General features: G+C 38.0%; 1 protein-coding gene across 28 annotated transcripts in view; it reads right to left on the bottom strand.

The window, feature by feature from the left end:
- CDC42SE2 (CDC42 small effector 2) overlaps positions 1-24,261 on the bottom strand; it is a 129,267-nt gene that overhangs the window by 54,920 nt on the left and 50,086 nt on the right. For 25 of the 28 annotated variants that reach the window (XM_078004136.1, XM_078004147.1, XM_078004142.1 and 22 more), the window contains 1 exon segment: positions 15,881-16,051. The exons of the other annotated variants lie outside the window; for them this stretch is intronic. The gene's annotated coding sequence lies outside the window, so the exon portion shown is untranslated. 28 annotated transcript variants of the gene reach the window in all.

The following is a 24,261-nucleotide window of genomic DNA, read 5'->3' as shown; positions in this document are numbered from 1 at the left end:
CCACACCCAGCTAATTTTTGTATTTTTAGTAGAGATGGGGTATCACCATGTTGGCCAGGATGGTCTCGATCTCCTGACCTTGTGATCCGCCCACCTCAGCCTCCCAAAGGGCTGGGATTACAGGCATGAGCCACCGTGCCCAGAGTAAAGTATTAACTTTTATAATTGTAAGTAAGATGCCCACTTCTACTTCTCAAATTATCAATTTTTAGACTATTTGGTATAATTAGCTAATTTTTTTTTTTTTTTTTTTTTTTTTTGAGACAAGAGTTTTGCTCTGTTACCCATGCTGGAGTGCAATGGAACAATCTCGGCTCACTGCAACCTCCACCTTCTGGGTTCAAGTGATTCTCCTACCTCAGCCTCCCTATCTTTTCTTTTTTTTTTTTTTTTTTTTTGAGACGGAGTCTGGCTCTGTCGCCTAGGCTGGAGTGCAGTGGCCGGATCTCAGCTCACTGTAAGCGCCGCCTCCCAGGTTTACGCCATTCTCCTGCCTCAGCCTCCCGAGTAGCTGGGACTACAGGCGCCCGCCACCTCGCCCGGCTAGTTTTTTTGTATTTTTTAGTAGAGACGGGGTTTCACCGTGTTAGCCAGGATGGTCTCGATCTCCTGACCTCGTGATCCGCCTGTCTCGGCCTCCCAAAGTGCTGGGATTACAGGCTTGAGCCACCGCGCCCAGCCCCTATCTTTTCTTAAATAATCTTTTGTTTTCTCTGAATAACTGCTAAGCCTTTTAAATTGCTTAGTTTTTTTATGTACCTATATCAGATCTGTAAAACACCTGTAATTTCCAAATACCTGAACATATTAATAGATGTACTGATTCAAATATTCTTTTGGTTTCTTCCTAGCCTCTTGCTTCAATCCTAACTGCTCTAAGTTGGTATGTTCTGTTTCTGTGAATCACGTCTTCCTCTTCTCATTCTTCTCACTTACGTTGTAAAATCACATACATACTCCCCTGGCTTCCTAAGAAGTGGTACACAGAATGAAAATATTTTAATTCCTTACATTTGATACTTGATCATTTAGTTGAATATAGAATACCAAGATAAAAATCTTTCCCTCAGGATTTTAAAGGCACTATTTCAGTATCTGGTAACTTACAGAGTTGTGAGAAGTCTGATGACATTCCAATTTTCCTTCCTTTGTGTGTGATGTATTTCCCTTCTAGAAGAATTAAACATTTTTTTCCTTAACTCTTGGAATTCTCAAATGCCACAGAGATGTGACTTGGTTTGGTCCTTTTTCATCATTGTACTGGGTCTGAATGAGCTCTTTCAAACTGGAAAATGTTGTCCAGGAAAATAATAGTACCTATACCATGGGGCTATTGTGAAAATTAAACAAAATACTTAGTTCATAGAGTAGCTAGGACTACAGGCATGCACCACCACACCCAGCTACTTAATTTTTTTTTTTAATTTGTAGAGGCAGGGTCTATATGTTGCCCAGGCTAGTCTCGAACTCCTGGACTCAACTGATCCTCTTGCTTTGGCTTCCCAAAGTGCTGGGATTACTGGAATTACAGGAATGAGCCACAGCGCCCAGCCCAGATAGTACTTTCTTGCAGGCATTGTCCTGCGCACTGTGGGATATTTAGCAGCATCCTTGGCCTCTATCCATTAGACACGAACAGTACCCCTTTTTCCACCAGTTGTGACAACCAAAAACGTCTCTAGACACTGCCAAATGTCCCTGGGGAGTGATTCCCCCAGTTGGGAACCACTGTTATGGGCAAAAATATTATTATAAAAATGAACTGAAAAAGAAGTACATGATATCCCTCTACCACAGAGAAGCCCCTTCAGATGGGAGGGATAAGGAAAAGATTCCCTAAGCCAAGAACTAATGACATTCTCCTAAAAGCAACAATCATGAACAAAAAAAACTCTAATAACCTTGTGTGGTATTAAGTTATTCTTGGTTACTCCTCCAAATTCCTCTACATTAAATTCAGGTGACCTTAGTAAGACTTGTTCGACTACAGAACAAGGCTTGGATCTTAGAACATCATAAAAAGCCTTATAGCTTCTGCTCAGATTCCAGCTACCCTAAAACCATCATGCTGGAAAGACCATGCGTACACATAGGCCCAATTGAGCTCAGCCTTCCAGCCTTCCTAGTCAAAGCACCAGACGTGTAAATAAAGCTGCTTAGAATCCTCCAGTCCTGCCCACCTATTAGTTGAATACCATTAGTTGATAATGCTACATTTAACAGAAGAATTGCCAAGACTTGCCCAAATTCCTGACCTTCAAGATTGAGAGATATAATAGAGTAATTGCTGGTTAAGCCACGGAATTTTAAGGTAGTTTGTTATACAGTGATAGATAACTGGAGCTCTTTTTTTTTTTTTTCTTTGAGATGGAGTTTCGCTCTTATTGCCCAGGCTGGAGAGCAAAGGCACAATCTCGGCTCACTACAACCTCCGCTCCCAAGTTCAAGCGATTCTCCTGCCTCAGCCTCCCAAGTAGCTGGGATTACAGGTGCCCGATACCATGCCCAGCTGATTTTTATATTTTTAGTAGAGACGGGGTTTTGCCATGTTGGCCAGGTTGGTCTTGAACTCCTGACCTCAGGAGATCCCCCCACCTAGGCCTCCCACAATGCTGGGATTACAGGTGTGAGCCACCGTGCCCAGTCTGGAACTCTTAATTTTTATGATTATTTTTATATAGTTTGTGTATATTTTGTATGCCTCTACTCTTCAATTAAAGATTTTTATGTGCTTCGAGGAAATCTTGTATAACTAATCTTTCTTGGATCAAATGAAGTCATCTAATACTTATCAAGATGAACGACTGTCATGGGCTTCTGGTGCCTTCCAACAACATCAACCATAAGGAAGAAAAAAACAGAAGTAAATCTGGATTCCAAGAACAATAATGGCAGCAACAACAAAAAAGAATAAAAACTGCTGGTAATACCAAAAGCTGTACTTAACTTTTCTGAAAGGAAACTGGTAACCTGGAGCCAGAAGCAAAGGGAAGCAGAGGTAGGATCAGCAGAGAGATATGCTAAAAGCCCTTTAAGATTCTCCCTTTCCCTTCCCCTTGATTGCCCCTTAGCCACAGAAATTGGCAGCAACAGCCTAGATGTCTTTGTCAGCAGGATAAAATCAGGGTGGCACAAAAGCCTTAGGGAGGGAAGCTCAGGAAAACAGATACAGACTAATAAGCCATCCTCTTGGCATTCACTCTTCCTGCCCCTCTGTGCCCCCACCACAAGGGGCAGGGGAGCTACAGGGCTGGTAGTGAGTTATAATCTAAGGAGATAACCTCTTTCCAGTATCCAATATTATTTATTTTTAAGAGTTTAAAAACAAATCCCAATCAGAATTTGCCTGATGCAGTAGCAGTCAACAGAAGAACTTGACAGCACTTCAGTGGTGCCAAGTGGCTAACTGACCTGGGTCCCAAGTCCTTCCTCTCCTTAAACTCACCTGGACATAAATTCCCTAACAGATATCATTAGATTAAGTGACTAATACACCCCAAGGGACACAGACAAATAGACACATCTAGAACATAAAACTATTATGAAAGAAAGATGACTCACTAAACAACTTATGCCATCTGAAGCAGCATTACTGGAATGAATGATCCAGGAATGTGTCCCTAAGAAGTCAATGGAAGATGTAAGTATATGAAGCCAAAACAAGAAACCATGAAAAAGAATCAAGTAGAAATACTAAATATGAAAAACAGACAATATCCAGACAACAGAGTTCCAGAAAGAGGGAAGGAAATGAAACATTTCTAGGGAAGAATAAACATTTCAAGAAATAATAACTCCCCAGAATTAAAGATAAAAGAACTCAAGAGTGTAAAGCCTCAAACAGCCAAATAACAGAAAAGCCTATTCCTAGAAAATTTAAGATTATCAAAGAAAAAAATCTGAAAGGCTGGAAAAAAAGAACAGAGTAATGTCAAAAGCAAAAGAATAAGATTAATATTAGATATCACCAAAAGTGACACTGGACACAGGATGAGGTAGTGTAAATCCACAATCCTTTATCCATAATCCTTGCAGCAGGGGTTTTTTCAGAATTCAGAAATGCTATGGTTTGAATGTATCCCCCCAAAAAACATGCATTGGAAACGAAAACCTCCAAAAGATTAATGCTGTCATCATATTTAAGACTATGTGCCCCATTTTGATGGGTTCATTATAAAAGGGCGAGTTCTATCTCCTCACTCATGCTCTCTCTCTCCCTTCCGCCTTCTGCCGCAGCAACACGTTGTCCCCTTGATCTTGGACTTTCCAGCCCGCCAAACCATGAGCCAATACATTTCTGGTTCATTATAAATTACCCAGTCCGTGGTATCTTGTTATAGCAGCACAAAATAGACTAAAACAATGATTTTTCAGATTATATAAAGATAATATGGTGTGTGTATGTATATCACATATTATGTAACATCCACAACAGCATCTAAGGAACTAACCCGTAATTTAACTCATTAATATCTTGAAGCAAAATCTATAAACATTAACACTAAATGAGATGAATAAAATCCGTAAGTAGCCTCATACCAGTTTGGTTTGGGTGTTGTAGTCAAATAAATTATGAAAAACCATTTGGTTCTTTGATTTTAAAATACCAGGAAAGGGACTCTTGACCTGTATTTTAAAAGTCTTCAACTAAAATAACTTTAATCTTAGAATTTTACATCCAAAACATCCTTCCAATATGATGTGAAGACAAAAATATTTTCAACATATGAAGACTCAGACGGTCACATAAAGCCCAGTAACTACACATTTGGAAGAATACTCAAAAGAAAAAGAAATATAGGAGGTACTCCAAGAGATAAAGAAAGTACTCCAAGAGACAAAGAAAGGCCGGGCGCGGTGGCTCACACCTGTACTCCCAGCACTTTGGGAGGCTTAGGCAGGCAGATCACAAGGTCAGGAGATCAAGACCATCCTGGCTAACACGGTGAAACCCTATGTCCACTAAAAATACAAAAAATTAGCCAGGCGTGGTGGCAGGCACCTGCAGTCCCAGCTACTTGGGAGGCTGAGGCAGGAGAATGGCATGAACCCGGGAGGCAGAGCTTGCAGCGAGCCAAGATTGCGCCACTGCACTCCAGCCTGGGCGACAGAACGAGACTCCATCTCTAAAAAAAAAGAGACAAAGTAAAAGTAGTCAAATGTCTTAGTAGCCATAAAAAGTGATCTAAAACACCAGCACTATACTCACTGGGGATGGGGAGTTAGGAGATACCTTAAAAGAAGGTATGAGAATGCTGGAGTATCTGTCATATTTAGGGGAAGAAAAAGTCATTTTAAAAGTAAGAAATATACAGAAGTAAACTGAGGAATGGGTCTAAAAGGTAATCATCATAAAAACAAAAACAGAAAAAATTTCAACTTACCCAATGAAAAGCAGGAATGGAGTTAGGCAAAAGGGAAAGGGATGAAAATTAAACCCAATTAGAACAGTAATTACAATAATGTAAATGAGTTGAACTTGCCAATTTAAAGACAAATTGGTATAAAAAAAAATTTATGCTAGGTTAAAAAAATGACACAGCAATATGAGAAATATTTAAGAAAGGATAAACCAAACAAATATGAGCCACAATAAAGCTAACACAGCAATCTTAACAAAATTTAAGGCAGGCCAACCATGGTGTCTTATGCCTGTAAAGCACTTTGGGAGGCCAATGCAGAATGATTGAGTTCAGGAGTCCAAGACCAGCCTAGCCAACATAGGCAGACTCTGTCTCCCTAAAAAAATAAACATAATAAATAAAAAATAAATATAACAAAATTTAAGGTAAAAAAAAAATCAAGAAGGACAAAGTGAGATATTACATATTTATAAAAACAGTAGAACAAAACCACATAATCATCATGAACACATCCACATCAAACAAAGTCTCAATATAGGTCAGAAACAACTGTACAAAATGCAGGGAGAAAAAGCTAAAATCAACTGCAGTTGGGAATATTAACACTCAACTGATCAAAAACAGTATAAGCAGATATGTTGAAGATTCAAGCAATAAAATCAGAGAATACATATTATTTGCATAAGCACACAGCATATACACAGATAGGTCATATAACAGCCCAAAAAGCATGGCCCAAAACACAAGATCAATACCATACACACTGCATTATCTTACAACAATGGGATAAAACTAGAAATTAATGACAAAAAGATGGTTTTAAAAATCTCATTTGGAAACTAAATATATTACTAACTCAGAGTAAAAAGTAAAAACATTAAGAAAACTTTAAAATACTCAAACGTCAACGGTAATGAAAATTCAAAACTACCCTCTAACTGGATCAATTTTGCTGACTTGGTCACTCCTGAACCAATTGCTGCGGCCAAAGTAATGGTATGAGCCAACAGGTCCCCAGAACCAAAACTAGGATTAGGCTGATTTGCTTAGGCCAACGGGAATCTACAAATACAATGGAAGAAGCAGGGGGTAGTGAGAGGGAAATCTGATTATCGTATTAGGAAGAGGAAAGAAGAGATATATGCAACAGCAGGGAGACAACAATGCTGACAGAACTTTAACTCCAGTTCAGCCACCATTCTCAAAGGTTAATTACTGATCATATAAAATGAGATGGGATCTCAGTTTCCTTGGGTAAAAAATGAACACGATATTTAAGAGTCCCTTTAGTTCTATCAGTTGTTTCATTCAGGCTAAAATAGAGCCTGGCACATATTATGCCATTTGGTATGAATGTAAAGAATGAATAGGAAGTTTACCACACTCAATTTTGAGAGATTCCTAGGACTACCACTTTAAAAAAAAAAAAAAAAAAAAAAAAAAAAAAGCCTAATGGATGTCCAATAGATAAATGGGAAAAGGACACAAATTTTAAAATCCACAAAGGGGAAGCTGGTAAGCTGCTTTTAAAATATTCCAAGTTTCTAATTTAAAAAGTGAAAATTAAAACAAAAAATTCAACTACCATTTCTTATCTATTCAAATATTCAATGTTGATAAAGAAGCAGAGAACTGGCAACTGCATACACACTATAATAGCTGTGTAGATTGGTAGTGCTCTTAGAAAGTATTCAAAATTTTCAAATTTAATGCATCAGTATCACTTCTGGAAATCCAGAAGTAATCCTGACTAGTCCAAAAGAAACCTGACTAGTCCAAAAGAAAGCAAAATACCTATACACACAAAAATGTTTTCTTGCAATATTTCTTACTATAAGAGGTAAAACTCCAACACAACCTAAACACGTAACAATGAGGTAATAATTAAATTATGGTTAAATAACAGATTATGTAGGTATTGTCACAGTATTCAGAGAATATATTTAACAAATCTTATTATTTAAGGGCATCTAAAGAGTCCAGTAACTATGAGAAATTTACTTTAAAACTGATATAAGCATTTGATTTTTAAAGTTTAAAACCTAAAACCTTGTTTCTAAACTTTATCTGACAAATTTTGTACCCCATGTTTTGAAAACATCTGGACTTCACCAAGAATGGGCCAAGAACAATTACATTTTGGGTATAATTCACAGAAATATTAACTTCCAAGAGTATCTGGGGTTTTTTATCCTAAAGAAGATAATATAGCTACTCTTATTGAGCATGCAGCTTATGAGCTTTCAGGCTTTTTAAAAAATATGTGTGGAAAAATTTCAGTATCTACTATGCCAAAGAAAGTATTGGTCTTATTTTTACTACATGGTTTATATTTTTATCTGTTTCATTAGCTCAGCTCCACATGAGACCAGTGCCTGCCCCGATTTCTGGAATGCTGCCCCAATTCTTTTCTCCTAGGCCTTGTTGCCAGGGTTGCAGCTGCACAACCAATTCTTATTAAAATGTAAGTCTTTGAAATGCAGGTCTATGGAAAGGGATATAAAGGATTTCATTATCTTTTCTCAAAACTCACAATGAGGATTAAACTCCCACCCTTCCCAAGCCATACCACTACTTGTGCCCTTCTCTACCAAGTCACACACCAAATATAAAGAAGACAGCAGCTCAGCCTTAAATATCCAAATAAAAACAGCCATGAAGGAGAGAGCTGCACAGTAATGAACCTTAAGGTCTGGCAAAAGTTATTTAAAAATGACTTCTAATACTCACGATGTAGTCATAGGCTACAGCTGGATATTCATACAGTGATGTGATTTTAGAAATAATACTTCTAAAGAATATTTGCAAGAAAAAACAGATACTCCGCAATAACAATTTCAGAATAATGTCAGCAACTTCAAGTCAGAAAAACAAGAGCTGTAAGTAATTTACTCAAAATGTAAAATACTTTATAAGCTATTAATTTTGTTGTGGAACACTCACATCCCTAAAATTTTCTTGAAAAAGCAGGAAATAATTTAAGGACAATTTACATTCCTTTCCATTTTTTACTAGAATCTCATGTACTTTTGTCTCTGGATAAAATTCTTAACAACTGATCTTGCTCTTGAACAATTTATGATTAAATTCATCTTGTGAGAAAAGTTAACACACAACTGTCAAAACCATACAGATAAAACTATTTTCAATTAAAAGTAAACAAACAGATCAAACCCTCTCATGTAAAGTAAAATGACACAGAGTTTTTTATTAAAACACATTATTTTGAATGTTCGTACGCCACTGGAATCCTAACATGCAGAACCTTAGAATTTTAACTCTGTTAGGGAAAAGAATTAAGGTTAGCAAAGTTACCTGGGGTTAAGTATACATATCCTAGTCTGCTCCCTAGGTGACTCGTAGTTAAATACCAAAAAAAAAAAAAGAAAAAAAAAGAAAGAGATAAGAGGTACAATCCCTTGAGGATCTTATTATAAAACATGCACTTCAAGTTACAGAAACAAAGCACATTGAGATACAATTCTAAAAAGTGGCTACTAGTTGTATTTTTTAGTAATAAAACTGAAATCATTAACTTAAATGTACTTCATAACTTCATAAGCTTTTTAAATATAGAAGAAATACATGATTAATAATACTTTAACATTAAAAATATAGATTGCGGGCCGGGCACAGTGGCTCATGCCTGTAATCCCAACACCTGAATGCCAAGGTGGAAGGATTGCTTGAGCCCAGGAGTTAGAGATGAGATTGGGCAACATAGGGAGACCCTGTCTCTATAAAAAAAAAAAAAAAAAAAAAGGCCAGGTGTGGTGGCACATGCCTGTGGTCCCAGCTACCTGGAGGGCTAATATGGGAGGATTGCTTCGGCCCAGGAGGTTGAGGGTGCAGTGAGTCATGACTGTCCACTATACTCCAGCCTGAGCAACAGAGTGAAAGCCTGTCTCAAAAAGAACAAAGAAAAAAAAATTGGGGATCACCTTACGCCCCTTAGGATGGCTACTATGAAAGAAAACAAAACAGAACAAAACAAAAAAACCACACACAGAAAATAAATGCTGGCAAAGATGTGAAGAAATTGGAATCTTTGTGCACTGTTGGTGAGACCATAAAATGGTACAACTGCTATAGAAAACATTATGACAGGTCCTCAAAAAATTAAAAATAGAAATCCTATCTACTTCTGGGATATATTTGGAAAAACTGAAGGCAGAGCCCTGAAGACATATTTGCCCACCCACATTCATACTAGCACTATTCACAATAGCCAAGAGGTAGAAGCAACCCAAATGTCCACCAACAGAAGAACAGATAAACAAACATACAATGGAATATTATTGGGCCTTAAAAAGGAAGGGCAGTGGCACATGCCTGTACTTCCAGCTACTTAGAAGACTGATGCCAGAGTACTGCTTGAGCCCATGACTTCAAGGCCAGCCTGGGCAATAAAGCAAGATCTCATCTCTTTTAAAAATAAAAAATAAAAATAAAAAGGAAGGAAATCCTGTCATGCTATAAAATGGATGAGCCTTATGAACACTATACTAAGTGAAATAAGCCAGTTACAAAAACATAAATACTGTATGATTCCACTTATATGAGGAATCTAAAGTAGTCAAATTCACAGAAACATAAAGTAGGTGGGTACTAGGGGAATGGCAATAGGGAGAAATGAAAATTTGTTGTCTAATGAGCACAGAGTTTCAGTTTTGCAAAGTGAAAAAGTTCTAGAGGCTGGTTGCACAACAATGTGAACATACTTAACACTACTAAACTGTACACTCAGAAATGGATAAGATGATCAATTTTATGTGTCTTTTACCACTACCATAAAACACTTTTTCTTCTTCCAGCATGGTGGCTCACGCCTGTAATCCCAGCACTTTGGGAGACCGAGGAGGGTGGATCACGAGGTCAGGAGATCGAGACCATCCTGGTTAACATGGTGAAACTCTGTCTCTACTAAAAACACAAAAAATTTGCCGGGCACGGTGGTAGGCACCTGTAGTCCCAGCTAGTCGGGAGGCTAAGGCAGGAGAATGGCAGGAACCTGGGAGGCGGAGCTTGCAGTGAGCCAAGATCGCACCACTGCACTCCAGCCTGGGCGACACAGCGAGACTCTGTATCCAAAAAAAAAAAAAAATTTCTAATGTGGACTGGGGGTGACCTCACCCTTGGAGATTCTAACGAATTGAAAAAGATGAAAATTAGGTGAATCCTTTTTTTCCTTTTACCCAGTATGACACTTGATGATTTGGTGGGGAGGGATTGATAGAATTAAGTTTCCCACCATTATCCTACCCACCCAGTTGTCTTCCCTCAATACAGCCCCTAATGTTAGCTTCTTGCACAGCCTTTCACAGATACTTTATGAATATACCAGCATATATGTATATTCTTTTTTTAAAATATTTTTATGTAGCATCATACATCACTGGCACCTTTTTCACTTAACACTTTATCTTAGAAATCAGGCAAGATCAGTAACATTTTAAAGAGATGAGATCTATGTTACCCACGCTGGATTTGAACTCCTGAGTTCAAACAATCCTTCCCTATCAGCCTCCCAAATAACTAGGACTATTAGCATGTGCCACTACACTCAGCTAATATCAGTAACTTTTAAAAAACTGCCTCTTTTAAGTTTTAAGGGCTGCATTTTTATCTTACTGATATAGGTCGTCTTTCACAGACACAAGTTGAGTTGTTTCTAATATTTTACTGCAAAGACTAACCCTTTATATTCACACAAGTGAGAATATGATGAACTAAACCCAAAAGCTACAGAATTTAACCATAAGATAAATTCCAAGAAGTGAAATTGATGTAGTAAAGAGCATGTACATTTAAACGTTCAGTAGGCATTTTAAATTTTGGCGGATATTTTCCAATCTCCTAAAGGAATGTGCCAACTTATACTCCCTCTAATAAGGCATTAGAATATATACATTTCTTTAAAAAAACATTTTCTAAGAAGGCTTCCCTAACTCCAAGAATATAAAGAAGAAAAAATCTATTTTCTTCCTCTGAAGATAAGGATCTGATTTTTTCTCATGGCTACCCAGCTATCATATTGCCAGAAAGAAAAAAAATAATTTTCTCCACTGATCTGATATGTGCTTTCATTATATTCTAAATTTCCATATGAATTTGGGACTTTTTAAATTCTGTACCACTGATCTATCTACCAGAATCATAATGTCTTAATTACTATAATTTTAGAATACATTTTTTCTTTTATTTGAGACAGAGTCTTGCTCTGTCGCCCAGGCTGGAGTGCAGTGCCGTGATCTCAGCTCACTGCAACCTCCACCTCCCAGGTTCAAGTGATTCTCCTGCCTCAGCCTCCCAAGTAGCTGGGATTACAGGCATGCACCACCATGCCTGGCTCATTTTTGTATTTTTAGTAGAGATGGGGTTTTCACCATGTTGGCCAGGCTGGTCTCTAACTCCTGACCTCAAATGATCCACCCGCCTCGGCCTCCCAAAGTGCTGGGATTACAGGCATAAGCCACTGCTGCCCAGCCAGAATACATTTTTAATATCTGGAAGAACTAGTTCTTTTGTTTTTTATCTTATTTATTCACTTATTTTTTGAGACATAGTCTCGCTCTGTCGCCCAGGCTGGAGTGCAGTGGCACAATCTCAGCTCTATGCAACCTCCACCTTCCAGATTCAAGCTATTCTTCCGCCTCCACCTCCTGAGTAGCTGGGATTACAGGCATGTGCCACCACTCCTGGCTTAATTTTTTTTTCTATTTTTAGTAGAGATAGGGTTTCATTATGTTGGCCAGGATGGTCTCAAACCCCTGACCTCAAGTGATCCGCCCACCTTGGCCTCCCAAAGTGTTGGGGTTACAGGTGTTAGCCACCACGCCCAGTCTAGTTCCTTTTTTAAATGTTCATTCTTTTAAATAATTTTTCTGGATAATCTTCCTTATTTTTGTCCTTATAAATTTTAGATTCAACTAATCTTTAAAAATTCTTTTAAAAATGTTATTGGAATGCTATAGACTGGAAGAGAACAGTATTTTTCAGATACTGAATTATGATGGTGAGTTTCTAAGTATTCTTTTGGGTCTTGGGTGATTCTGCTATAAGAGATCCATTTTTTGAGCAATACTGCATGTCAAAGTAAACTGTAGTGGTGCTTGGTAAGGGGCAAAGGAAGCCATTATACAGAGTGCGAGCTGTGTCTACAGGGGGACAACAGCCTAACTATATTAGGTATCAATACAAATTTATCCTTGTTGAGAAGACCAAGAAAATCTCTTCACAGAGGCAGAAACTATACTCCAAACCACTTTCTATGGCCCTAGGGTAAGAAAACAACTGCAGCTGAAGTAAGTGGTTTAGAATTCCATTCCATACAAGAACTCAAAATTAGTGGTGTACTATAGGCTTGGAAAACCAGAAGGAAGTGAGGCGCTGAGGGTGGGGGTAAAAGTCACATTGACCTTTCTCCTACCTTCCACTCCCAACTCATTCCAGCACTTTGGGAGGCTGAGGCAGGTGGATCACTTGAGGTTAGGAGTTCAAAACCAGCCTGGTCAACATGGTGAAACGCCATCCCTACTAAAAACACAAAAAAAAACTTGGCCAGGCACGGTGGTGGGCACCTGTAATCTCAGCTACTCAGGAGGCTGAGGCAGGAGAATCGCTTGAACCCAGCAGGCAGAGGTTGCAATGAGCTGAGATTGCGCCACTGCACTCCAGCCTGGGCAACAGAGCAAAACTGTCTCAAAAAAAAAAAAAAAAAAAAAAGAAAGAAAGAAAGAAAAAGAATGCATTATCTGCCAACCTGCACATCTGTGTCAGAGGTCTCCTTGCCTAACTCACAATTCAAGTTTTAATAAGTCCCTTGAGTTCTTATTATACAGGTGCATAATTGAGGGTTGAGAAGGATGTATCAGCTAGGATGTTTTCACAAAAATATAAGAGAAAATCCAAAGCCAGTTGAATTAAACATGAAATTTACTGGCTCATGCAACTGTAAGTTTACAGGTACAGCAGCTTCAGGGAAGGGTTGATCTGGCAGCTCAAATGGAGTAACTAGGGCATGGCTTTTCTTTGCTCTACTCATTCTGTGTTGGCTTCTTAATCAACTAGCTTTCCTTTCATGGTCAAAAGATAGCTGCCAGGAATTCAATAACTATGTTTTCAGGTTGAAATTCACAAAAACATAAGTGACTTCATCTCAGCATTCCTAGCAAATATCCTCAGCATTCCTAGCAAATATCCTAAGATTCACTCTGCTTGATCTAGCTTAGGGTGCATGCCTGCCATGACTGCCTTAGACAGGAAATATGTCCCATTCCAACAAAATATATATGAAATACAGCACATTAAAGCTGACCTTAATGATTTAAATTTCCTGTATTACTAAATAATGGTACTACTGCATTTAAACTGATGGGTAAAGCACATCATACAACTTTCTCTATCTTCTTAAAAAGTTATTCTCCTGGCTGGGCATGGTGGCTCACACCTTCAATTCCCACACTTCGGGAGGTCAAGGCAGGTAGATCTCCTGAACCCAGGAGTTCAAGACCAGCCTGGACAACATGGTAAAACCCTGTCTCTACAAAAAATATAAATTGGCTGGGCATGGTGGTGCACAACTGTAGTCCCAGCTACTGGGGAGGCTGAGACAGGAGGATCACTTGAGCCCAGGAGGCAGAGGTTCCTAGCACCTTGGGCTCAAATACACAGGCAAAGAGCCAAGATCACACTCCAGCCTGGGCAACAGAGTGAGACCCTGTCTCAAAAAAAGAAGAAGAAAAAAAAGGTATTCTCCCAGATTTTCATCAGAATTCATCAAGAGAAAAAAAAAAAGTGAATTCTTCCCTGAATGTAAATTTCTTTTTGAAGGATTCAAAATATACTACCAGATTACCTGGTAAAATCATAACACAGGTTTTTTATCTTTTTCCTTTTACCACAACTGAAAGTAACACCATAGATTTTCAAGAAGAAAAAGAGGTTCTTATTCCATACTTTTTCAAGGTTATAATAACAAGATTTAAAAGAAAAGATAGAAGAAAACATTTATATCTAGAGCCAAGCCAAAAAAAAAAAAGTGATTTGTTTCACAGAGCTTTAAAACATAAGCAACTAGATCATCTATCCTATGGCCCAAGATCCCTCTTACTACATCACTGCCAAACCTCCCCCCACCTCCCCCAAACACTGAGTCCTAAGAACAGAGTGGGGATGCACACTTTAAGGAATCTTTCTGTGAATATGCATTCCAAAGCCAAATACAAATTATTCCTGAATTATGCTTCTTACTATTGATGTCCCCCATTCCTATAGTTATCACAGAAAATAGAAGGCAAACTATTCTGTTTTTACAATAAAGAAGAAAGTGAAATTCCATTTATTAGATTGAAAGCCAATACTCAAACATGAAGGAGAGAACCTGGTTTGGATGGTAAAGTTGGACAAAAACAAAAGGCAATATTGTCTGGAGTAGAACTAACCACTTAAACATGTGTTACATACTGGAAGTCTTAAAGAAAAAACAAATTTCACTCATAATCCTAGAGGGAAGCAGTGTGGTTAAAGAAAAGAATGTGAATTTTAAAAAAAAATTCTCTGTAATTATTAGATTCTATGGATTGGTTTTTCAAACACTTATCAAGTAATTCAGTTAAGCAAACATGTATTGATGACATCAATAAGAAGTATTAGAGTCAGATACAATAGGAATATAAACATACCCCTTGACTTCATAAAGCTTGTAAGGGATTACAAAGAACATGATCAAGTAGAAATGTGTGTGACACTAAAAAACATGGCTTTGGGTAATCAAAAAAGGAAGAAATCAAATCTAAATAATTTCTATAGCAAATAACAGGAAATCTCAAGGCAAAACTGCTTAAACAATAAGACAATTCAGGTAAAGTGGCTATAGGCATGGTAAATGGAACTCTAGTTCTACTTTTCTCCAGTTCCCTTGGTTCTCCCTCCTTCACATAAGGCATCACCTTCAGGCTACTAAAAAGATGGCTCCAGCACTTCCACACACATCACATCCAGATAATATCAGCTCTGCGGAGAAGAGGGACCATCTGTTTTCTTCCTTTTCTCAAAAGCAAGAAAGATTTCCCCAAAAGCCTCTTGCAGATGTCCCTTTTGTCTCTCATCAGACAAAACTGTTTCTCATGTCCATTCCTAAAACAATCACTCCGAAAGAGAATGAGACCTACCACAACTAAGATTAGAATGGATGCTGGTAACTATCATGACCATCATTTCAGCGCTGGCTGAGTATTTCAAATACAATATTTCAGGCCTTGGACTGAAGAAGAACATAATAGAGAAAAATGCCTAGGCAAAGGTAAGGATGTGCCTAACTGGAAGAAGAAAGCCAAACTCTGAAATCAGACATTAAACATGGTGTTAGGGATAAAGAATTCCCTTAAACTGCACTGCTGTCCTCCCCTGTGATATAAAAATTAACGTCAGCAAATGCTAAGAATGTAGAAGAAATCATCCTCTTTTTATGGAAGGGTTTAGGTTATTTAATTATCAGTGGAGATAATCAGACTTACCACTCCTCATCAATGGAATAACACATTCAGCTACTTCTGGGTTAAGAACATTCCATATTATGCATACAGATGACTCTGTAGATTCACTGTCAGTAGTTATTCCTTGCAGATTTCTTCTCATTTGGGTTCCAGGTTTCACTCAAAAATTCACACACTCAAAACTGGCCCTATCTGCAAATGAAAGTATGCAATTAGGAGGCAAAAAGCTACAGAAAGCAATTCCCCCTCCCCCATCTATAATTAACTGATCCATATAAAGACTGAACTCAAACACTAGACTCACTAAGCACCATGTTTAACCTAAGCAACCTGCATTTCAACACCATAATGTGCTTATTATACACAGTTACCACACTTTTCCCACCATATACATTTATTGTTGCTTCCACAGTATATCTACCCACCGGGCAGAATCCAGCAGACAGATACCTTTGGTAGACCCACACTAGGTTGGTCTGCATGGTTAAAGGATAACTGCCTACATTTATAAATCAGGACTTTACATGAAAATCCAGATTTCAGACCTCTCTTGAAAAATCAGAATATCTAGCAATACTGGCCCCACATTCCCATATGGAAACAATCTTCTGGAGCTGATTAGCAGCTAACTAACCCTGTGGATGGGGCTTTGCTGTTCTCCACAGAAGTCGCCACTCTCCTTTACAATACAGCCTGGCTCACAGTTACTTGTCTGTACCCTGCAGGCATCTGAGCTTGCAAACTCTGCTATGTATTTCTACCAGCTCCCAGAGAACATTTTATTATTGTCATAGCCAAGCATATTTTTCTGCCTGGAGGATATAATATACCATAAGGCGATAACAAACATGGACTAAGAGTCAGAAGCTGGAGTTCAAATTCTGCAAATGACTAGTTGTGTGACCTCAGGTCTGTTTTTAACCTAAGATATAGTTCATTTAAAAGCATCCAAATAAACCTATAAGCCTTATCACAGTAGACAAAACATGCCGAAAATCTAACATGTCCAACCTGAACTGACAATACTAAATCCATTGCTTCCTCAGTCTTCGTCATCTCAATAAATCACACCATAATCCACATAACTTCCGCTCAAGCCACAAACATAAAGTCCTTACCACATACTCTCCCTTGTCTCCCAGAGCCATCACCAAGGCAATTGGTTCTCCCTCCAAAATACATAATTTGAACAGATTCTTAGAATTCCAGCCATAAAAACAAAGAGCAATTCATCCTTCAGAATCAATTACTTTGCTGAAATTGCCTATAAATTTAACACCTTAAATAATGGTAGCTTGAAGTGTCAAGGTTTCATATTATGAGGAATACTAGTACTTCATTAAAGGAAAAATGAATTTCATTAAAGGAAAAATGAAAAACATTGGGGATGCTGCATCTCACTCCTTGCAAGACATTGATACTACATTTTATAAACTTACACATTTCTTCAACTCTAAACTGACAGTGAACCAACAGGCTACGCTAACTCTGATAATGAAATTAGGAAAACCAAAAGACTACTATCAACAGAATAAATAAGTTTAGGAAGGTTGCAGGATCATACTCAAAAATCAAGATTAATACTCAAAAATCAATTCTATTTCTATAGAACAACTGTACAAAGAATAATCAGAAGCCAGGCACGGTGGCTCGTATCTACAATCCCAGCACTTTGGGAGGCCAGAATGGAGGACTGCTTGTGGCCAGGATTTTAAGACCAGCCTGAAATACCTAGGGAGACCCTGTCTCAACAACAACAACAAAAATATTTTAAGTTAACCAGGCATGGTGCAGCATGCCTGTAGTCATAGCTACTCAGGAGGCTGCGGTGGGAGGATTACTTGAGCCCAGGAGTTCGAGGTTACAGTGAGTTATGATTGTGCCACTGAGCTCCAACATCGAGAACACAGCCAGATCCTGTCTCCAAAAAAAAAGAAAGAAAGAAAAAAAAAAAAAGGACAATCATTTAAAAAATAATTTCATTTGTAGTATAAAAATATGAATTATGAAGAAATTATCAAATTATGTGCAAAAACAGAGAGTAATATTATGTTCCCAGATCAGTGAAGTCAATGTTAATATGTCAATTCTCCCCAATTTGATCAATACAGTCAACACAATTCTAACAAAAATCCCAGCTGACCTTTTTGTAGAAGAAACTGGCATGTTTATTCCAAAATCCTACAGTTTAGTCAGGCGTGGTGGTGCACACCTGTAATCCCAGCTACTTGAAAGGCTGAGGCAGGAGGATCACTTAAACCCAGGAGACAGAGGTTGCAGTGAGCCAAGATCATGTCACTGCACTACAGCCAGGGTAACAGAGTGAGACTCTGCCTCAAAATAAATAAAATAAATTAATTAAATAAAATCATATGGAAATGTCAAAGAGCTAGATCAATCAAAATGGCTTTTAAAAAGGGCAAAAATTTTGGAAGCCTTATACAACCAGAATATAAGGTTTATTATAAAGCTACAAAAACATTGTACTATCATGTGGAGAGACTTAACAGGTTAATACAACAAGAGTGAGAGTCCAGAAATACAACTACACACATGTGGTCAACTTATTTTCCATAAGGGTACAAAGGCAATCCAGTAGAGAAAGGACAGTTTTCTCAGCAAATGAAGCTGGAACAACTGAATATTCATACTGCACGCCAAAATTAACTCAAAATCAATCACAGACCTAAAGGTAAAACCATAAAACTTCCATAAAATCTTTGTGGCCTTATCTTAGGCAAAGATTAGTAAACTAAAACACAAAAGCATAATCCACTTAAAAAAGACAAAGTAATAATTTCATTCAAATACTAATTTCTGCTATCTGTAAGACACTATTAACAGAATGAAAGATAAGCCTCAGAAATAAAAGGCATCCAAATAGAAAAGGAAGAAGAGAGGGGCCAGGTGTGGTGGCTCACGCCTGTAATCCCGGCACTTTGGGGGGCCGAAGTGGGCAGATCACGATGTCAGGAGATCGAGACCATCCTGGCTAACATGGTGAAACCCTCTCTCCACTAAAAATACAAAAAATCAGCCAGGCGTGGTGGCAGGCACCTGTAGTCCCAGCTACTCGGGAGGCTGAGGCAGGAGAATGGTGTGAACCTGGGAGGCGGAGCTTGCAGTGAGCCGAGATCCGCACCACTGCACTCAGCCTGGGTGACAGAACAAGGCTCCGACTTAAAAAAAAAAAAAAAAAGAAAGAAAAGGAAGAAGAGAAATTGTATGTTTGCTGACGACATTATCTTATATGTAGAAAACCCTAAAGATTCCACCAAAAAACTGTTAGAACTGATAAACGAAGTAAAGTTGCAGGGTACAAAATCAACAGACAAAAATCAGTAGCATTTCTTTACACTAACAACTAATAATCTTGAAAAAAAAATTAAGAAATCAATTCTATTCACAATAGCCTCCAAAGAGTATATATATTTAGGAGTAAAGTTAACCAAGGAGGTGAAAGATCTGTATGCTGAAAACTGTAAAATATTGATGAAAGAAACTGTAGACAATACAAATAAATGTAATGGTATCCCATGTTCAGGGATTGGAATCATTAATATTGTTAAAATGTCTACAGTACCCAAAGCAATTTACAGATTCAATGCAATCTCTATCAAAATTCCAATGTTGTTTTTCACATAAATAGAAAAAAGAATCCTAAACTTCATATAAAACCACAAAAGACGTCAAACAGACAAAGCAATCTTGAGCAAAACAAAGCTGGAGGCATCACACTACCTAGCTTCAAAATCTACTACAAAGCTATAGTAATCAATACAGAATGTACTGGCATAAAAACAGAAACACTGACCAATAGAACAGGATAGAAAGCCCAGAAATAAACCTACAAATTATGGTCAACTGGCTTTCAACAAAATTACCAAATACACACAACAGAGAAAGGACAGTCTCTTCAATACAGCAGTCTCCCCTTATCTGTGAGGGATACGTTCCAAGACCCCCTGCGGACAGGAACCCTAGGATATACTGTGTTTATTCAATCTGATAAACTAGACAGCTACTAAGTGACTAATAAGCAGGTAGCATATACAGCATGGATATGCTGGACAAGTGATGATTCACTTCCCAGGCAGAACAAGGCAGGATGGCACAAGATTTCATCACACTACTCAGGATGGCACATAACTTAAAACTTAAGAATTGTTTGTTTTCTGGAATTTTCCATACACTATTTTCAGATCATGGTTGATCAAGTTTAACTCAAACTGCAGAATGCAAAACCACAGATAAGGTGAGACTACTGTAAATCATGCTGGGAAAACTGGATACCCACAAGCAAAATAATAAAATTGGACCATTAAATCACAACATATACAAAAATCAACTCAAAATGGATTAAAAACTTAAATGTAAGACCTGAAACTGTCGAACTACTAGAAGAAAACATAGGAAAATAGTTACAAGACATTGGTCTGAGCAATTTTTAGATTTTTAGATATAACCCCAAATATGACAGGCAACAAAGGCAAAAATAAACAGGACTGCATCAACTAAAAAGCTTCTGCACAGCAAAGGAAACAATTAATAGATTGAAGAGACAATCCACAGATTGAAAGAAAATGTTTAAAAATCATATATATGATAAAGGGCTAATATCCAAATCCAAAATATACAAGGAACTCAAACTGAATAGCAAGAAAACAACTTAATCAAAAAATGGGCAAAGGACCCAACAGACACTTCTCAAAAGAAGACAGTAAACAGCTGAATCTCAGCAAATCACAAGCAGCCAAGCTTCCGTCAATCACAGGCTGCCAACTGATCAGACCATGTTCAAATAAGGCAAAAGAGGAGCTGTTAACTGACCAATCTATATACGTACTTGCTTCTCTTTTCTGTCTACACTTACTGCCCAGGTTGCACAGCACAGCTCTCTGAACCTTTTCTGGTTGAGTGCTGCCCAATTCATGTACCATTCTTCGCTCAAATAAATTCTGCTACATTTACATTGTGTAAAGTTTTTCTTTTAACACAGAGACAAAAACTGAAAGAATTCATCAACTGGTGAATGGATAAACTTGTAGTATACAATATTCTCAAAAAAAAAAGAATGATTGTATACACCCATCAACATGGATAAATCTCAAAATAATTATGCTGAGTCAAAGAAGCCACAAAGAGTATATACTATATAATACATTTATACAAAATTCTAGAAAAAAGAAACTAATCTCTAGTGATCGAAAAGCAGATCAGCTAATTTCCTAGGAATGGGGGTAGGTGCGCAAAAGGAGGGCCTACAAACAGCTGAGAAGAAACTTTTGGGGTATCAGGTACTTTCAGTATCTTCAGTGTGGTTATGATTTCACAGGAATATACATATGCCAAAATTTATCACGCTGAACACTTTAAATATATGCATTCAATTTTATGTTTAAAACAATGTGATTACATATTAATAACCGGTAGCAAGCCGGGTTAAAATGAAAAGCAAGATCCTTTTAATGCATTAAATTTGAAAATTATGGCCACAATCTTTCTCTTCAGAAAATAGCTCTTCCAAAAGTATAATATCTCAATGCTAAGGATCAGAAACAGTTACTAATCACAAAGAAAGCATATGCCAAAAACAGTACTCTAACTAACCTAGCATAATACAATTTGGCATGGAAAAAAGGAAATTTGGTGGATTTCAACATTGTTAATTCAATTATAGTCCAGAGTACCTCAGTCCTCCATTACATTTGGTAGAAATTAGATTTAAAATACTGTCATTTCATTGTTGACCAAAAACATATTTTAATATAATCATTCAATGAGTGTCATCTGGATACCACTACTAAAATGGACTTCATATTCTGCTTAGAATTCGTGAAAAAGTCATGAGAACAGATCCAGTTTAACTGCTAAGTGCTGGTATGCCTTGGTGCTTTTTGTATCATATTAAATGCCACCTCTATCCCCATCTGCCTGTCATTTATACTGAAGAGACAGAGAAAAAATGAATTATTTCCTTAGCTGAATTTAACCATTAAGTTTTATTTTAGGCCAGGTGCAGTGTCTCATGCCTGTAATGCCAGCACTTTGGGAGGCCAAGGCGGGAGGATTATTTGGGCCCGGGAGTTCAAGACAAGCCTGGGCAACGTAGAGAGACCCCATCTCTACAAAAAATACAAAATTTAAAAATTAAAAAAAATAATAAATTATCCTGGCATGGTGGTGAATGCCTGTGGTCCCAGCTACTTGAGAGGCTGAGGTGCAAGGATTGCTTGGGCTGGGAAGGTCAAGGTTGCAGTGAGCTGTGATCATGCCACTGCACTCCAGCATGGGCAACAGAGCAAGACTGTCCCCAAAAAAAAGAAAATTATTTTAGACAAAAGCCAAAGTGTACACTCCATCTCTATGCAGAGATTTCTAGTCTCCCAAGTTAATCATTCTCAGTTCCATCATATTATTATGAAGACAAGACTGCATTTTTAAAGAAATTAAGTTATCCATGCTACATCTAAATACTTGTAGGGCAGTCACAAAGAAAAATTATGCTTGTTTTGCATCATCCCAAATGGCACAACTCCAATGAATGAGTACAGGCTGTACGTTCTACCTATTAGTACATCTTTCTGTTGTCACTGCTACCTAAAAGTGGAATGTCCTGCCTTAGGGTATCTTTTATCAGAGGTCAGGATGTTAGGATGATGATTCAAAAGTCCTACTGACAGATGATTTAGACAAACTTTATTTAAGATTCCTTCCAATCCTCAGATCTTCTTATAAATTAAAAATAAAATCGATTTTTAAGTGCCCAATCCACTACAATTCAAAAGTCTTAAATTTCAGCTGATAAACTACAAGAAGCCAAAGTCATAAGTCTTCCAGTAACATTTTGAGTACTTTCCACTTTTCCTCAAGAAACAGTGGCTTAAATTATCAGGCCTTGACCCTATTAAATCACTCTGATGTTGAATGAAAAATAAGTACTTAAATACATGACACATTTCTATGCATGATTCTTTAATGTCAAATACCAATTCCTTTTTTCTTCTCAAAGAAATACAGATCTGTCAGGGACAAATATAGACCTGTAAGAAATCTAGTTCAATTTCCTCACTTTACAGGCCCAGAAAGGTAAAGAAACTTGACTTAAAATCACATAATTAGTACAATGTCTATTAGCACTGCAATAAATCACTGTCATTTATTTCCTCTGTAAATACACTGTAAAGAAATGCGTGTAATCACTGACTTAAACAGTTTAAGTGAAGTCATCTGGGCAATAATGTAGCCAGTGGCAACACTAAGACTCAAGACCTTTTTGTTTGATTCTTGCTGTTATTTGCTGGTGCTGTTAACATTCCAAGACCTTAAAAGTGTAAGATGTGTTGAGTTACAGAAGTGGGTACAGGTGAGGTTAGCTGTGAATGAGGCAAAAATGTTAAAGGGGAAATAAGCTATTTCTAATTGCTGGAGTTTCAGAATCTGCTTGTCTTAATTAAAAAAAGAAGAAAAGGTCATGAGGCAATAAAAATGGACTACTCATGGTAAGTCATAATGATACAACCACTTTGTAAACAATTTCGCAACTTTCTTATAAAGGTATATATACATTTACCATGCTCCCTAACAAACCCACTCCTAAGAGAAATGAGAACATGTCCAGACAAAGAATATGGCTAAAGGAGGCAGTACAGGATAGCAGTTAAGAAAACAGGTGATGGTCAGGCACAGTGGCTCAGGCCTGTAATCCCAGAACTTTGGGAGGCTGAGGTGGGTGGATCACTTGAGGTCAAGAGTTCGAGACCAGCCTGGCCAACATGGTGAAACCCCCGTCTCTACTAAAAACACAAAATTTAGGCTGGGCGCTATGGCTCACGCCTATAATCCCAGCACTTTGGGAGGCTGAGGTGGGCGGATCACCTGAGGTCAGGAGTTCAAGACCAGCCTCACCAACATGGAGAAACCCCATTTCTATTAAAAACACAAAATTAGCCAGGCGTGGTGGTGCATGCCTGTAATCCCAGCTACTCGGGAGGCTGAGGCAGGAGAATCTCTCGAACCTGGGAGGCGGAGGTTGCAGTGAGCTGAGATCGTGCCATTGCACTCCAGCCTGGGCAACAAGAGCAAAACTCCGTCTAAAAAAAAAAAAAACCCAAAAAACAAAAATTAGCCAGGCAGCAGTGGCGCATGCCTGTAATCCCAGCTACTTGGGAGGCTAAGGCAGGAGAATCACTTGAGCCGGGGAGGCAGAGGTTGCAGTGAGCCAAGATCTCGCCACTGCACTGCAGTCTGGGCAAGAGAGTGAGACCCTATCCCAAAAAAAATAAATAAATAAGATAAAGAAAAACGAGGTGCTGCTGTCAAACTGTCTTCAGGGTTTGAAATCTGGCTCTGCCACTTACTAAGTGTACTGATTTCAGACAGGTTATTCCCCCCTCTCCATG

Source organism: Macaca mulatta, chromosome 6 (genome assembly GCF_049350105.2).
Source record: "Macaca mulatta isolate MMU2019108-1 chromosome 6, T2T-MMU8v2.0, whole genome shotgun sequence".
Lineage (NCBI taxonomy): Eukaryota > Metazoa > Chordata > Mammalia > Primates > Cercopithecidae > Macaca > Macaca mulatta.
The sequence above is the reverse complement of the archived record's forward strand: the minus strand, read 5'-3'. Positions and strand labels throughout refer to the sequence as shown.